Source organism: Suncus etruscus, chromosome 5, assembly GCF_024139225.1.
Source record: "Suncus etruscus isolate mSunEtr1 chromosome 5, mSunEtr1.pri.cur, whole genome shotgun sequence".
In the NCBI taxonomy this organism is placed as follows: domain Eukaryota; kingdom Metazoa; phylum Chordata; class Mammalia; order Eulipotyphla; family Soricidae; genus Suncus; species Suncus etruscus.
Window position 1 is genome coordinate 109824745 of NC_064852.1, and position 17551 is coordinate 109842295.

A 17551-nucleotide genomic window follows, 5' to 3' on the forward strand; every position below is an offset into this window, starting at 1 on the left:
TTTTATAAATTTTATATATTTTAAAATATTTTTAAAATACTATCTTTGGTTAATTTTTAATTATAAAATTATCGATAGTTGAGACTGGAGTGACAATAATAATGAGTAGGTGTTTGCCTGGCATGCAATTGGCCATGTTTGATCCCCAGCATCCCATATAGTCCTGAGCACCCTGGGTGTGGCTTCTCTGCCAGAAACCCAATGAAGTTATTGATAGTTGAGTTTTAGACATATAATACTTAAGCATCAATCTCACCACCACCAACTGCCTCCACCAGTGATGATACTCCATCACCCCGCAATTCCCTCCATGCCCCCACCCACTTTGTCATACACCTGTAAAAATCACCTTTTTCTTTTTCCTTTCACCTTTTCTGAGTTAATTAGTACAAGTACCCTTAATTATGTCAACCCTGACTGTCTTGTGATTTATGGTAAACTCTGGCTAATAAAAGTGGCAGGAAAAGCAGCAAAGAGCTAGAAGCTTGACTGGCTCAGTAAGATCCTAGAGATTCCTTGACACTCCCTGGCTGAAATACACTTTCCCTGTGACTCCATCTGCCACTTCTTGCTTCTAATCTGTCCATTTCAGTCATGACAAGGAGAATACTGCAAACTTCAAGCCCCTGAAAGTAAGCTGCAGGCGGCAGCAGCCATCAACCCCTGGAAAACCAGCCAACCAGTGAGCCCCAGAATTACCCTCACACAGCTCTCCCCACTCCACCCCCACCTTGGCAGGTACATTACAGAGTTTAGAGGTTGAAGCTTAGAGCTCATGTTTTTATTGTTGAGTTTGTTTAGGAGATAGTTATTACATTCTCATATCACCAGTATAACCAAAGCCCTAACCTATTTTTCCCATGACTCCCCTTTCCCATCTTCCTTTCTACCTTGGTTTCTTTCCTTCTCTGTTCTCTCTCAGTTCTCAGAAGAGGTATTCCTCTTCTACATCACATTTTCTCATCCAGTTATTCTGTAAACCACAGGTAAGTGAGATTATCCTGTGTTTGTCTTGTGGCTTCACTCAACATGGTATCTTCCAGTTTCAGTTGCAGCAAATTGCATGATTTCATCCGTCATTCCAGTTGCATACTATTACATGGTGTCTATGTACTGCATCTTCATAATCCATCTGCTGTTGGACATATCTACATTGATTCATATCTTAGTTATTGTACTCACTACAGCTATCAGTAATTGCATGTATCCTTTTGAATGATTGATTTTATTTATTTTTATTTAAGCACAGTGGTTGCAAACATTTGTAGTTGGGTTTCAGTCATAAAATGTCCACCCCCCCTTCACCAGTGCCTGCCTGTTGTTTTAATTTAAATATAAGTCTGTAGTCCTAGTGTTGAGGTGATGCCTTCCTTCCTCTCCAGGGGTCTCAAACTTGCAGCCCGCGGGCAAACAGCCCTCTTGGCCCTGCCCTAGAGGAATCTTTTTTTGTTTTGTTTTAGTTGTTTGGGTCACACCCCCCAATGTTCAAGGCTTACTACTGACTTTGCACTCAAGGATCACCCTGACTTTGCCTCCTGCGGCCCGCAGGTAAATTGAGTTTGAGACCCCTGCTTCTAGGCCCTTTAGCTGGTGGGTTTGAAGGTGTAGGATAATGGCATAGAAATTCACAGGCAGTCAAATTTCATCTGAGACAGCTTGGTTTATTCTATGGCCATAACCGTCATGTGCAAACTCTGCGCCATTTCTTCCTAACTCATCTCTATCTCTCAGGAGCTCTCTCTCTCTCTGTCTTCCTTCCTGTTGATCTCCACACTTCCTTGATTCTATTTTCCTGCCCTCCTCTCTCCCAGCCAGCATCTTATATTCTTTATTTCAAACCACAGACCCCTCTCAGGGGTGGGTGGGTCTGACCATCCAGGCGATATTAACATAGGGCATTGGGGAAGGGGTCATCTCACACCTGCCTATCTAGAATTACTGTTTTTAAGTCCTGAGGGTAGTAACTTTATTATTTTTTTTAAAAGAAAGTCTTTATTGCATAATTTATCAAATAAATCCCATAGCCAAAGAAAGTGACCATAATCTTACACCATGGTAACTTTTTTTGTTTGTTTTTTGTTTTTGGGTCACACCCTGCACCGTTCAGGGGTTACTCCTGGTTCTATGCTCAGAAATCGCTCCTGGCAGGCTCAGGGGACCATATGGGATGCTGGGATTCGAACCACCGTTCTTCTGCATGAAAGGCAAACACCTTATCTCCACGCTACCTCTCCAGCCCCGAGGATAGTAACTTTGAAGTGGAATTGCTGAGTTATATGATAGCTCAATTCTAAGTTTGCTGAGGACTCTTCATATTGTTTTCCACTGGAGTTGAGCCAGACAACAGTTCCATCAACAATGGATGAGAGCTCCTATTTGTTCATCTCGTCCAGCACAAATTGTTCCTAATTTTTATTTTTGCCACACCAGGAGGTGCTCAGTGATTAATCCTGGCTCTGCATTCAGGATTCACTCCTGGTGGTGCTCAGGGGACCTTATCAGCTGGAGGTCCTATTGGTGATGTACTGGTCTTCCTTTGAGAAGTGTCTATTCATTCCTTTCCCATATTTTTATAGGGTTTTTGAAAAGTATCAAGCTTTATCTAATGTATTGAATGCAAATATTTTCCCCAGTTAGCCCACGTTTTTTTTGCCATGCAGAAATTTTAATTTTATGTAGTCCCTTTTGTTAATTTTGTTGTCTCTGTCAGTAATATCAGAACACCAAAGATGTCTTTGAGGTTCAAATCTTGGAGTGTTCTGTCTATACTTTTCTCAATCTATAGTTTCTGGTTGGATCTAATGGTCTTGAATCCACTTTGAATTGACTTGTGTGTAGGGTGTGAGATATGGATCTAGTTTTAATTTCTTATATGTAGTTACCCAGTTTTTACCAGAATCATTTTTTGAAGAGACTACTTTCACTTTACTTCATGTACTCAGATTCTTTATCAAAAATGAACTCCATTTATATGGGGGTTTGTCCTTGGGCATTTGATTCTGACCTGTTGATCAGAGAGGAACCTATATTTATTCCAGTAGTAGGCAGTTTTGATCATTACAGTTTTATAATACCGCTTCAAATTAAGTAATGAGATATATTCACATTTCTTATTTTTCAGTATGGCTTTGGTTTCTCATGGTCTCTTTTGAATCCATACAAATTTTATTGACTTTTATAGGTCCTTGAAGAATATCGTCTGACTTTGGATGGGGACTGCATCACATTTATAAATAGCTTAGGTAGAACAGTCATTTTAGTAATATTGACTATTCAAATCAATGAATGAGCATGGAATATTTTTTCTAAGGTGGTCTTCTGTAGATGATTCCTCAATTCCCAATCCCAATAATTCCCAATCCCTAAGGGAAAGGGAAGCGTATCTGGAACAGAGTCACTGCAGGAAATAGCCTAAACCAAGCAGGAGAGATGAAATGGGTCTGGGGATCCTTCCACCATGTGGAGAGAGAGCAGATTCTCTGGAGCTACAGTCTTTATTGGGAAGAATAGGACCACCCCTATCAGTGGAGAACAGGTTGGGGTAGACAGCCTATTCAGAGGTTCAGATAGGATTTAGATACATTGTGGATGCTCATGGCAAAGATAGGTGCATGAAAGTGTCAAATGTCTGAGACTTTGTGGCAGGCGAGGCACTGGACTGTGGATTTGAACTGGTCTTGAAAAAGTGTAACAATAATAGACTCATTGATCTGCTTGTATCTCTGCCAAGCATGCTCCACAGCTTTAAAGTCATAGAGATAATCATTATTTTTCTCTTTATGTTTTTTCTTCCTATCAACTTTATTCAGATCTTCATGGAGGCCATTTATTAGAAATAGAAGTAGTTCATGTGAATCTTGTTAGCTGAGCTTTGCAAATTGGTCATTGGTCTTCCCAATGGTCATCTTAAAGTCTTTTGGGCTGATATACCTGTACTTTTCTGTCACAGAGCTTTAAAAATTTTGCCAAATTCTTCAGCCACTTTACTTTTATGTCCCAATGGATTTGACCTGTTAAGATCATTCTTATAATGGTTTTGGTTAAAATAACCAGCTACACATGTAGTGTTACACAGGCAATGTAAAATTAAGTTCATGTAACAAGTGTTTCCTAAATTATGAAGTCCAGTGAATGCCAGATCAGTTCCTTCAAAAACAGAACTGAAATTCTGAATCTGGTCACTCAGTCCCTGTAAGCTCTGCCTAAGTGTGATATGTTGCCTTGTTGTCCGAATTACCTGTTGGGGTTGCTGCTGGTTTCCTTTTTCTTTTGGGTAGTTTATGTGTGATCTGGGGAGAAGCAGAAACACTTTAGCTTGGAGGGTTCCTTATCCTGTTCAGTAATCTGTAGGTTTGTTTTGTCATTTGTAAGAATTCTGTTTTTGACAAGATGTAGTGGAACCTAGAGTCTTTTGGTATGGCTGCCATCTGTTGAAATATAAATATATCCTTTTCATTGAATGAAATTACCAGCTATCCATTCTTCATACATTTTTACCCAAATAGGTGATTTAACTGTTTATTGAGCCCATGTATCTTCTTGAAAGTGTCTTTCTTTGGGATAAATTCAAGAAGTTTAGTGAAATTAGTGTTAAAGATAGAAGGTCAGTCAGTGGAATGCCCTCTTTCCTGTATTTTAATAATTGAGTTTTCAGGGTTCTGTGAGCATGTTTAGCAATGCCTTGTCTCTGAGGATTGTAAGAGATACAGATGATGTTTGATTTGCCATTCATTGCAGAATGATAGAAAAATTTTACTTGTATAGGCTGGGCCATTATCAGTTTTGATGGTGTGGGGAATTTCCATGACATAAAAACATTGTAGTAAAAAGTACAGACAGACCACACTGTCTGACAGTTAGAGCTGGAGGGTGGAATTGACCAGGAAGGATGAAATTCACCAGGCTCGACTGGCAGAGCTCCTGCAGCTGCTTTGCCATTACCGGGTGGGGACAGGCGCCATTGGAGGGGAACCACACGGTCTGAAAAGTAGAGGGGGAGGGGGTAATTGACACAGGTTTGGACCTCTGCCACATCTTCTGACTGGTGAAGGGAGAGGGGAAATCTTGCTGCAGTTGGGAAAGGTGGAGAGAACCTATGCCTTCTGGCAGGTAAAGTGAGAGAGTAGTCTTCACAGGTGACAAAAGAGGGCTGAAATCTGAAGGCAATAAACTTCAAACCACCAATACAAAGAAATATGGGTAAACTAAGGAAGGCACTATCAACTGGGGATATGGAGAGAAATCCTAGCAAATTTCCAAGTCCACCAAAACGCATGGGCCCAATAGATGAGGACCTAAAAGTGGCAATGTAAGCCATGGCAAAAGAAACCAAGGAATCACTAGCTAGTGAGTTCAAGAAATCTAATGATGAACAAATCAACCAGTTCAAAGAAGTACTTTTTACAGAAGATGAGAGAATCCATACAAATGAATTAACGGAATTGAAAAATGTCTTAGCAAGTATAGTGATGAGTTTAGAGAAATAACTACATTTTGAACTGTCCTAATAATGAGAATGTATGAGGGAAATGGAGAGCCTGTTTAGAGTACAGGTGGGGGTCGGGTGGGGAGGAGGGAAACTTGGGACATTGGTGATGGGAATGTTGCACTGGTGATGGGGGGTGTTCTTTACATGACTGAAACCCAAACACAATCATGTATGTAATCAAGGTGTTTAAATAAAAAAAAAGAAAAAAAAGAAAAAGCTTTAAAAAAATGACAAGCTAATAAGGAAATAAAAGATAAAGCATTGAAAGAAAAGGTAGGTATTTAATGAAAAAAGATAAAATAAATAATCTATGGATTGTAGGAATAACAGAAGGGGAGGAAATAGGGAAAGGGGAAGAACAAGTGGTTAGGGAAATAATAGCAGAAAATTTTCCCACCCTCTGGAAAGAGGCTCTGGTACAAATCCAGGAAGTGAAAAGAGTTCCTAATAAAATAGACCCTAATAAACCAACACCAAGGCATATAGTAATCCAAATGGCAAAAACAAAACAAACAACAAAAACAAAAGCAAAAAAACAAACAAAAAAAAAAAACAAAGAAAAAGATGAACTCCTTAAAGCAACACAGAAGAAAAAAACCCCTCAGGTACAGAGGAAGGTATTCCATTTGAAACAATTCAAGCAAGACGACAATGGAATGGCATATTTAGATGACTGAATGAAAGAAACTTCCATCCTAGAGTCCACTACCCAGCAAAACTCTCATTCATATTGGAGGGAGGACTAAAAACATTCTCAGACAAAAAAGAACTTGCATTATTTGTGCAAACAAAACCAAATCTAAACGATCTACTCAGAGATGAATCACAATCCAAACCCCCAATTGTAACAACCACCCTACACAATACAACTGCACAACAGCCCTCTCTGTCAATAATCTCCTTAAATGTCAATGGACTAAACTCTCCCATTAAAAGACACAGTAGAGAGTTGGATTAGAAAACAAAAACCGGATTTCTGTTGAAATCGGATTTTCTGATGGAAAATCAATTATTCAAGTCAATGGAAAACAAAAAATATTTGGTACAGCCATTCTTATATCAGACCAAATTGAATTTTTTTTGGTGTGTGGTTTTTGGGTCACACCTGGCATTGCTCAGGAGTTTTTCCTGGCTCTGTGCTCAGAAATTGCTCCTGGCAGGCACGGGGGACCATATGGGATGCCGGGATTCTAACCGATGACCTTCTGCATGAAAGGTAAATGCCTTACCTCCATGCTATCTCTCCGGCCCCAGACCAAATTGAATTTAACCTCAAGAAAGTGATAAGGGGGCCCGGAGAGATAGCACAGCGGTGTTTGCCTTGCAAGCAGCTGATCCAGGACCTAAGGTGGTTGGTTCGAATCCCGGTGTCCCATATGGTCCCCCGTGCCTGCCAGGAGCTATTTCTGAGCAGACAGACAGCCAGGAGTAACCCCTGAGCATCGCCGGGTGTGGCCCAAAAACCAAAAAAAAAAAAAAAAAAAAAAAAAAAGGAAGTGATAAGGGACAAAGAGGGTCACTACTTACTGATCAGGGGAACACTAGACCAAGAAGCACTAACTCTGGTCAATATTTATACACCAAATGTAGAGCCAGCAAAATATGTAAGGCATTTGCTCACAAACCTAGGGAAACTATGGAAGGAAATGTGATAGTAATAGTAGATCTCAATACTTCACTATCACCACTGAACAGATCCACCAGATAGAAAACCAGTAAAGAAATAAGAACCCTAAATGAGAAATTAGAAGAACTAGGGCTAATGGACTTTTATAGGGCCCTCCACCCCCAGAAAGCAGAATACACATTCTTCTGAAGTGCACATGGAACCTTCTCCAGAATAGACCATGCTTTAGGATATAAATCTAACTTGCATAAAGTCACAAATATAAAGATTATTAGAAGCACCCTATCATATCACTATGCAACAAAGATCAAGATTGACTTAAAAAAAAGGCTATGGAGAAAAATCCAACACCTGGAGATTAAATAACATACTGCTCCACAACAGCTGGATCAAGGAAGAAATAAAAAGATTCCTTGAAACAAATTATAACGAAGAGACAAATTCTCAAAATCTGTGGGAACACAGCAAAAGCAGTAATTAGGGAGAAACTCATAGCAATACAGGCCTATATCAGGAAAGAGGAAAATGACAAAATCAACAGTTTAAAGGGACACCTTAAGAAGCTGGAAAAGCCGCAACGAAAAACCCAAACACAACCAGAAGACATGAAATAATAAAAACCAGAGCAGAAATAAACAACATAGAAACTAAGAAAACAATACAAAAAAATCAATGAGACCAGGAGTTGGTTTTTTGAAAGAATAAACAAGATAGACAAACCTCTGGCCAGACTCACCAAAAAAAGAGGGAAAACTCTCAAATAAATAGGATCACAAATGAAAGGGGAAAGATAACAAAAGAACCCCAAGAAATCCAACACATCATGAGGATTTATTATGAACTCAGAAGAAACCGAAAAATTTTTGGAAAAATATCATCTTCCAAGACTGGATAAGGAGGATGTAGAAAGCTTAAACAGGTCAATAACATCCAAGGAAGTTGAATCAGTAATTAAGGAACTCCCCAAGGGACCGGAGAGATAGCATGGAGGTAAGGCGTTTATCTTTCATGCAGCAGGTCATCGGTTCAAATCCCGGCATCCCATATGGTCCCCCGTGCCTGCCAGGGGCAATTTCTGAGCACGGAGCCAGGAAAAACCCCTGAGCACTGCTGGGTGTGACCCAAAAACCACACACACAAAAAATAAAAATAAAAAGGAACTCCCCAAGAACAAAAGTCCAGGTCCAGATGGTTTTACAGGTAAATTCTATCAAATGATCGAGAAGAATTATTACCATGGATCCACAGGCTCTTCCAAAACATTGAAAAGACAGGAATTCTTCCTAATTCCTTTTATGAGGCTAATATCACACTCATTTCCAAAGATGGCAAAGACACTGCCAAGAAAGAAAACTACAGACCAATATCACTAATGAATGTAGATGCAAAAATCCTCAACAAACTCTTAGCAAACCGAATCCAGCACTACATAAAAAAGATTATACACTATGACCAAGTGAGTTTCATTCCAGGGATGCAAGGATGGTTCAACATGTGCAAATCAATCAACATCATACACCACATCAACAACAAGAAAGACAAAAAAATCACATTATATCAATCGATACAGAAAAGGCATGACAAAATCCAACACCCTTTCATGATGAAAACACTCAGCAAAATAGGACTGGAAAGAACCTTCCTCAAAATAGTTACAGCAATGAATGAAAAGCCCACAGCCAACATTATCCTTAATGGCAAAAACCTGAAAGCATTTCTACTGAGGTCAGGAACTAGGCAAGGATGTCTACTCTCTCCACTCTTATTCAATATAGTTTTAGAAGTCCTAGCAATAGCAATCAGACAAGAGAAGGGAATCAAAGGAATCCAAATAGGGAAAGAGGAACTCAAGCTATCTCTTTTTGCAGATGATATGATGATATACATTGAAAACCCTAATGAGTCCACAATAAAACTCCTAGAAACAGTTAACCAATACAGCAAAGTGGCCGGCTACAAAGTCAATACACAAAAGACAGTAGCATTCCTCTATACAAATAATAAAGTAGAGGAGAAAGATTAAGGAGACAATCCCTTTTAAAATAGTTTTCAAAAATATCAAGTACCTAGGAATCAACCTTACAAGAAAAATGAAGGACCTATATCATGAAAACTTCAGAATACCAGAAAGAAATTGAAGAGGACCTACCTAAGGAAATGGAAGAACATCCCATGCTCATAGGTAGGTAGAATCAACATCGTCAAAAGGACGATCTTACCTAAACTTCTTATAGATTCAATGCAATCCCTATCCAAATTCAGACATCATTTTTTTTTTTTTTTAGTTTTTGGGTCACACCCGGCAGTGCTCAGGGGTTACTCCTGGCTGTCTGCTCAGAAATAGCTCCTGGCAGGCACGGGGGACCATATGGGACACCAGGATTCGAACCAACCACCTTAGGTTCTGGATCGGCAGCTTGCAAGGCAAGCACTGCTGTGCTATCTCTCCGGGCCCCAGACATCATTTTTAAGGACTTAGAACAATCAATTATAAAATTCATCTGGAACCACAAAAAACCCAGGTTAGCCAAATACATACTGAAAAACAAGAACTAGGTGGCATCTTTTTACCTACCCTGAAGCTTTACTATAAAGCAATAGTGATCAAAATAGCATAGTACTGGAACAAAGACAGAGTCTCTGACCAGTGGGTTAGAACAGAATATCCAAAGATAAACCCCCAAATATACAGTCAACTATATTTTGACAAAAGAGCCAAGAACTTGAAATGGAATAAAGACAGTCTCTCCAACAAATGGTGTTGGAACAACTGGACAACCACCTGTAAGAAATTAAAGATTGATTCATACCTCACACCTTACACAAAAGTCAATTCAAAATGGATTAAAGATCTTGAAATCAGACGCGAATCTATAAAGTTTTGAGGGTAAAATAGGCAGAACACTCCAAGACCTATATTATCAAAAATGTCATTGAGGATAGAATGCCAATTGCAAGAACATTAGCATCAAACCTAAATAAATGGGACTACATCAAACTAAAAAGTTTCTGTATGGTGAAACCCTAGTTAATACTAGAAGACAGTTAACAGAATGGAAAAAATTTTTGCACTTAACACATCAGATAAACGGCTGATATCTAGGATATACAAAGCACTCAGAAAGATGGGCTCCAAAAAATTTAATTAAGCCATAGAAAAAATGGGGAGAAGAAAACAGACACTTCTCCAAGGAAGATCGAAAGATGGCCAACAGACACATGAAAACATGCTCACCTTCACTCATCATTAGGGAAATCCAAATCAAGACAATAATGAGGTACCACCTTACACCAGGGAGGATGGCTCACATCAAAAATAACAAGACGAGAATTAATATCATTAAAATGACAATAATCCCCAAAGCTTTGTACAGATTTAATGCGATCCCTCTAAAGTAGAGATCTGAAACTCAATTTACCTGCGGGTCGCAGGAGGCAAAGTCGGGGTGATCCTTGAGTGCAAAGTCAGTGGTAAGCCTTGAACATTGGGGGGTGTGACCCAAACAACTAAAACAAAACAAAACAGAAAAATACAGAATTCCTCTAGGGCAGGGCCACAAAATGTTGTACCGAGGGCCGCAAACTGCCTGCGGGTCGTGAGTTTGAGACCCCTGCTCTAAAGATACCCTGGCAAAGAAGTGGATCAAACGCTTCTGAAATTCATTTGGAACAATAAACACCCATGAATAGCTAAAGCAATACTTAGGAAAAGGAATATGGGAGGTATTACTTACCCCAACTTTAAACTGTATTACAAAGCAATAGTTATCAAAACAACATGGTATTGGAATAAAGACAGACCCTCAGATCAGTGGAACAGGCTTGAGTACTCAGAGAATGTTCCTCAGATATACTGTCACCTAATTTTTGAAAATGGTGCAAGAAATCCTAAATGGAACAGGGAAGGCCTCTTCAATAAGTGGTGTTGGCACAACTGGCTAACCACTTGTAAAAAAGCGAACTTAGACCTCCAGTTAACATCATGTACATGTAAAATCCAAATGAATTAAAGACATAGATTTCAGACCTGAAACCATAAAGTATATAGAACAACATGTAGGTCAAACACTCCATGACATTGAGACTAAAGGTATCTTTAAAGAGGAAACAGTACTCTCCAAACAAGTGAAAGCAGAAATAAATAGATGGGACTATATTAAGCTGAGAAGCTTCTGCACCTCAAAGGAAATAGTGCAACTAGGAGAAACTATTCACCCAATATCATCAGATAAGGGGTTAATATCCAAAATATACAAGGCACTGACAGAACTTTAGAAAAAAGTTTTTAGAAAAAATTTTTTAGAAAAAAATCTAACCCCAACAAAAAATGGGGAGAAGAAATGAACAGGCACTTTGACAAAAAATACAAATGGCTAAATGGCACATGAAAAAATGCTCCACATCGCTAATCATCAGGGAGATGCAAATCAAAACAACTATGAGGTACCATCTCATGCCACAGAGATTGGCACACATCAGAAAGAATGAGAACAACAACGACAACAACAAAAGTATTAGAACAAGCAGTGCAGGTGGGGATGTGGTGAGAAAGGAACTCTTTTTTTTTTTTTTTTTGGGTCACACCCGGCAGTGCTCAGGGGTTACTCCTGGCTGTCTGCTCAGAAATAGCTCCTGGCAGGCACAGAGGACCATATGGGACATCGGGATTCGAACCAACTACCTTTGGTCCTGGATCGGCTGCTTGCAAGGCAAACGCCGCTGTGCTATCTCTCCAGGCCTGAGAAAGGAACTCTTATTCACTGCTGGTGGGAATGCCCTCTGGTCCAACTTTTGTGGAAAGCGATATGAAGATTTCTCCAAAAGCTGGAAGTTGAGCTCCCATAGGGATATATCCTAGGAACACAAAAAATACAATACAAAAATACCTTTCTCATATCTATATTCATTGCAGCATTGTTTACAATAGCCAGACTCTGGAAACAGCCTAGATGACCCTCAATAGATGAATGGTTAAAGAAACTATGGTACATATACACCATGGAATATTATGCAGCCATCAGAAGAGATGAAGTCATGAAATTTTCCTATACATGGATGTATATGGACTCTATTATGCTGAGTGAAATAATTCAGAGGGAGAGAGATAAACACAGAATGGTCTCACTCATCTATGGGTTTTGAGAAAAATGAAAAACATTTGTGTAATGATTCTCAGAGACAAAATAGAGGAGGACTGGAGGGTCCAGCTCCTGACATGAAGCTCACCACAGGGATCATTTAGTGCAGTCACAGAAATAATTACACTGAGAATTATCACAACAAAATGTCACTGAATGAGGAAAGTAGAAAGCCTGCCTAGAGTACAGGTCTGTGTGGGGTGGGGAGGAAAGATACTTGGGATATTGGTCATGGGAATGTTTCACTGGTGAAGGATTATATATAAAAAAAAAAAGATAAGGCCTCCTAATGCTTACTACAGGCTGTGTTCTTTACACTGACTGTATAGAAAGAGGAGGTACAGTAAATGCACCCCATATACACCTCAACCCAGGCCCTTTGTCTGGTCTCTATTATTAATTGGGGGACAAAAAAAATAACAAGACCAATCTCTGTTGGCAGGGATGTGGTAAGAAAGGAACTCTCATCCACTGCTGGTAGGAATGCTGCCTGGTCTAACCCCTATGCATAGTGCTCAATAAACTCAGAATTGAGCTGCCATATGACCCAGCAATTGCTCTCTTGGGTATTTATCTCCAAGTGGGAAGGACATTAATCCCAAAATATGTGTACACTCCACTGTTTATTGCAGCACTCAGTACAACCTTGATGCCCAACAACAGATGAGTGGATCATGAAGATGTGGTATTTATACACAATGGAATACTACATAGCAGTTAGAAACGATACAATCATGGATTTTGCAGCAACATGGATGGACCTACAAAATATTGTTAAATGAAGTAAGCCAGAAGATGGAGGATAATTACAGAATGATACCACTTTTCTGAGTTACTTAGAATATACACCATCAATACATATACATATACAATGGTCTAATAGGGTAGAAACTCCAAGCACTGTAGTTGTCAGATTTACTGGCGAGAAGTGTTCAAAAACAAATGGAAGAGGAACAACACAAAGCCTTGACTATCCATTATACCATAAAGAAAACAGCAACAGTGGAAACAACGGTTTAGTGCAGTGGTCCTCAAACTATGGCCCGCGGGCCACATATTATATTTGTATCTGTTTTGTTTCTTCATTGCAAAACACAAGATATATGTAGTGTGCATAAGAATTCGTTCATAAGTTTTGTTTTTACTATAGTCAGACCCTCCAATGGTCTGAGGGACAGTGAACTGGCCTCCTGTTTAAAAAGTTTGAGGACCCCTGGTTTAGTGAATAGGTATGTAATCAGCCTTTTACTACAAAGGACTATAATAATATCTTAGAGAGCTTATATACAGATAATGGTGAATATGATTGGAAGCCAGAGACTCCAGCAACAGCATTTTCTAACAATATGTTTTAGCGTCTTAATCTTACTAGGTATAAAATAATCCCTCAAGTTCTCTGTCCACAGGGATTCTTGGATACAAAAGGTGGACACCCTAATTTGACACTTCGGTGCTCAATTATACTAGATATCATATACAGTTTGCATTATGAAAATGTCTTGATAAAACACTCCAATATACCCTTTTTTATGATTTATGTCCTCTATTAGGACCTGAAGCATATGATCATTCAGACCACTGAAACAGTCAACTGCAAACCACAGACTTATATTACAGGATCTACTCATTGAACATGTTTGGGCAAACTAACATTTCCTTTTTCTCTCTTTTCCCTACTTCTTTCTCCCCTTTCTTCTTCCTCTGCTTTCTCCTCCTCAATTCAATGTGTCAAATAAAACCCACACTGATAGTTTCTCTTTTTTATTTTATTTTATTTTTTTTATTTAAACAAATTTATTACATACATGATTGTGTTTGGGTTTCAGTCATGTAAAGAACACCACCCACCACCAGTGCAACATTCCCATCACCAATGTCCCAAATCTCCCTCCTCCCAACTGAATCCCCGCCTGTACTCTAGACAGGCTTTCTATTTCCCTCGTACATTCTCATTATTAGGATACTTCGAAACTTAGTTATTTCTCTAACTAAACTCATCCCTGTTTGTGGTGAGCTTCATGAGGTGAGCTGTAACTTCCAGATCTTTGATAGTTTCTCTTTAGGAAAGGGACTTCAATACATAAGATGCAGCAGACAGTACTACACAGGGTAGCCTTCCACATAGTTGGGCCTCATTAACACATTGTTTAGTACTCGAGATGCAAAAACTATGTGTATCCTAAACTGCTCCAGCCATTATCTAACCCTGAAACCTTCTTTTAGCAAGGCCCAACCCCATCACTGATGAAATGCCTAGAAACGGGAAAAACCTCCCAAGTCCGACATAATGACCCAATCTCTTTTATTTGATTTATTAAATTTTTTAAAATTTATTTTTACTATTTTACCCACTTTTCTGTTCTCTCTCTTATCCTCTGCTCCCCCTACCTCTCTTTCTTAAGCTATACCTAAGCTAATTATTTATCTTAATTCAACCAGTTCTTAAGAGCTCAGACTCATTGTATCAGGGTCAGACCTCTAACAACATCTTAAGAATAGATCACTAATATATGTCTTTATGTGGGCATGTGTACATAGAGAGAGGAATCCTCTACAAGAGCCAAACCTAAATTCTAAATAATTTATGCCTATAGTGTATATAGTCCCTCCTATATACTATCCTTCTGTTGTATCAAATAATTAACGATGGGGCTGGATGGAAGTGGATGCCATTCCAGGCCACCTGGCTCCGCAACCCCATCCAGCCGGCGGGTCCCAGGCCCAAGTGATTGGCGTAATCAAGACTCACTCACAGGCAGGCTTCAGGAACCATCAGCTTTATTCATGCCCTATCCACCACACATGTGTGGCCAATCTCATAACCTTTTAAGCACAGCCATACTTCACTAGCCCTGCGTCTTAACCCTTTCAGCTATCTTCCCTTTGGCCTCCATCCTGGTCCAACACCAAAAGAGGCAGAGAACCTAAAGCCCGTGAGCGCAGCAGGGCAGAGACAGCCCCTAACCCCCTGGCTCAAAGGCTTATATACTGGGGGCCGGGCGGTGGCGCTCGAGGTAAGGTGCCTGCCTTACCTGCGCTAGCCTAGGAGACGGACCGCGGTTCGATCCCCCGGCGTCCCATATGGTCCCCCAAGCCAGGAGCGACTTCTGAGCGCATAGCCAGGAGTAACCCCTGAGCGTCACCGGGTGTGGCCCAAAAACCAAAAAAAAAAAAAAAAAAAAAAAGCTTATATACCTATTCCAAGACCCCTCCCTCCCAGGAATGGGCGGGGTCTTGCAGGTAAGGTCACACATAATATCTGGTTCCCAAGACCCCTCCCAGAAATGGGTGGGTCTCAGGTATCTACACCTAAATCCAGGGTCTCAGATAGGTACACCAACATCCTTCCTCCCCCCTTTAGAAATCCTACTATCCCTTTACCCCCAATCCCAATCCAATATTCCGTCTTTTTAATGCTCTCTGTCCTATAGTTCTTAACCCGTTAGGTATCAAGACCGACCTCCTGCCCAATAAGCTATCACCCAGCTCCCAAGTGAAGGGACACCCACTCAGCCCCAAATCTTGTCCCCCGGGAAGAAACTACAACCAACACTCATACTGAATCATGCTCTGTGGCCTTCCTCACCCCCTCAAATATGGACTATTGCTTGATATCAAATTCAGCTCCAGAAGGATCCCTAGTGCAAGAACTCTACCCAAACCCTTTCTGCTGCAAATCATTTCTCAAACTCAACAAGACCAGGTTGTGTGATGAAAATGTGCCCTGGATTCCATCCCCCACAAGAAATCTCAAAAGATAATGGGGAAGCCTATATTTCCTTTATAAGTTTAAGAACTCTATTACACTACCTTTTAACCTGTTTATCCTCAAATGTAAAGTAGTCTCCTGCAAACTTTGTTCCCTTAATTACTTTTTTAAAACTCATTTTTATTTATTTTTTCCTTTATATATATTGTCTTGTTTTGCTTTCTTCTCTTCCTTAACTTCATCTGTTTTGGTTCTGCTTGGTATAAAAACCTACAAGAAAAAGTCTTGCCTGGGATTAAAGCTCAAGTCAAAATCAGGGCACAGAGATGATGGAGCCTGACATTCTGACCCTCAAATCCTCATCAATATAATATAGCACCATTTCTTTTTGCACAGGCACACTAAAAATGGGGAAATTTTACATATAGAAACAAGCTCTTAACTACTTGGGATAAGAACTCATACATTTTATAATACAGGGGCACCTCCCACCTTGAACATATGTCATGTGGTCCCAACTTAGACTCCATGTGATTAGACAGTGACTGTCCAACCTGAAACCCTAGATCTCAGACATAGAACCGACACAGTTCTCCACAATAGCTCCAGGAACCAAATATCCTCTGGGACATTCTTAATACTGCTCTGATACCAACAAGCGCCAGTTTTGATATGACATCCTGACAATGAGGAAGTGGCAGTAACTTAGTCTAAGAGCAGGTTGTCTTACCTCAAAAGACATGTCATTCTTTTATCTGTGCAAAAGCCAAGATCGTTAACTACAGAAGACAACCATGACTGGGAAGAACCTATCCTGGGACAAAAAAAAAAAAAAAAAACAAAACCAAAAAAACAGAAACAAAACAAAAACAAATAAAAAAAAACCCAAACAAACAAACAAAAAAAAACCCTAGTCTAGGCTTTGGCCTACGACCTGTACAACAACCAAGATCTCTAATTTCAGAGGTCTGACTGAGACAACTGCAACTGAACAGAACTGGAAATATAATAAAAGACTCTATCCTAGGCTTTGTTCTAGGATTGGTGCAAAAACCAAGACCACCAACTACAGAAGACTGATTAAAACAACAGTGATGAACAGAACTTATAGAATTGTAAAGAAAGACTTTATCCTAGGCTCCATCCTATGACCTGTGCAAATACCAAGATCTCTAGTTACTGATGATTTTATCATCCATGACTGAGCAGAAATTTTCCAGATATCACAAAAGGACCTACAGGAGAGAATAAGAGCATGTACTGAGCCTGTAGTTATTCCCATGATCTTATACTTCAAGGGTGGAGAAACCCTGTGTCTCTTAGGCCAAGGGAATTCCCTTTCTAATCTCCCAGTATTTACTCTGCCTATGTAAAAAAAGCACAAATTAATTTTCTTTGTTATTGTTGTTGTTGCTGCTTGTTTTTGTTTTTGGGTGCTTTGTTTTATTTTTATCTTGGGACCATGGTTATTGTTTGGTTGTTGTCTTTATTGTTGTGGTGCTTTTCAGGTGGTTTTTTTTTGGTTGTTTGATTTTTTTGTATCCTTGTTATGTTTTTCTTCCATTTTCCCTTTCTTCTCTTAAATTGAT

At 39.7% G+C, this 17551-nt stretch overlaps 1 non-coding gene across 1 annotated transcript; it reads left to right on the top strand.

Annotated features, from left to right (window-relative positions):
- The first annotated feature begins 12533 nt into the window (after positions 1-12533).
- LOC126010051 (small nucleolar RNA SNORA51) lies at positions 12534-12666 on the top strand. The gene has a single exon (XR_007496190.1). It is a non-coding gene; the product is annotated as a small nucleolar RNA SNORA51 (small nucleolar RNA).
- The last annotated feature ends 4885 nt before the right edge of the window (positions 12667-17551 follow it).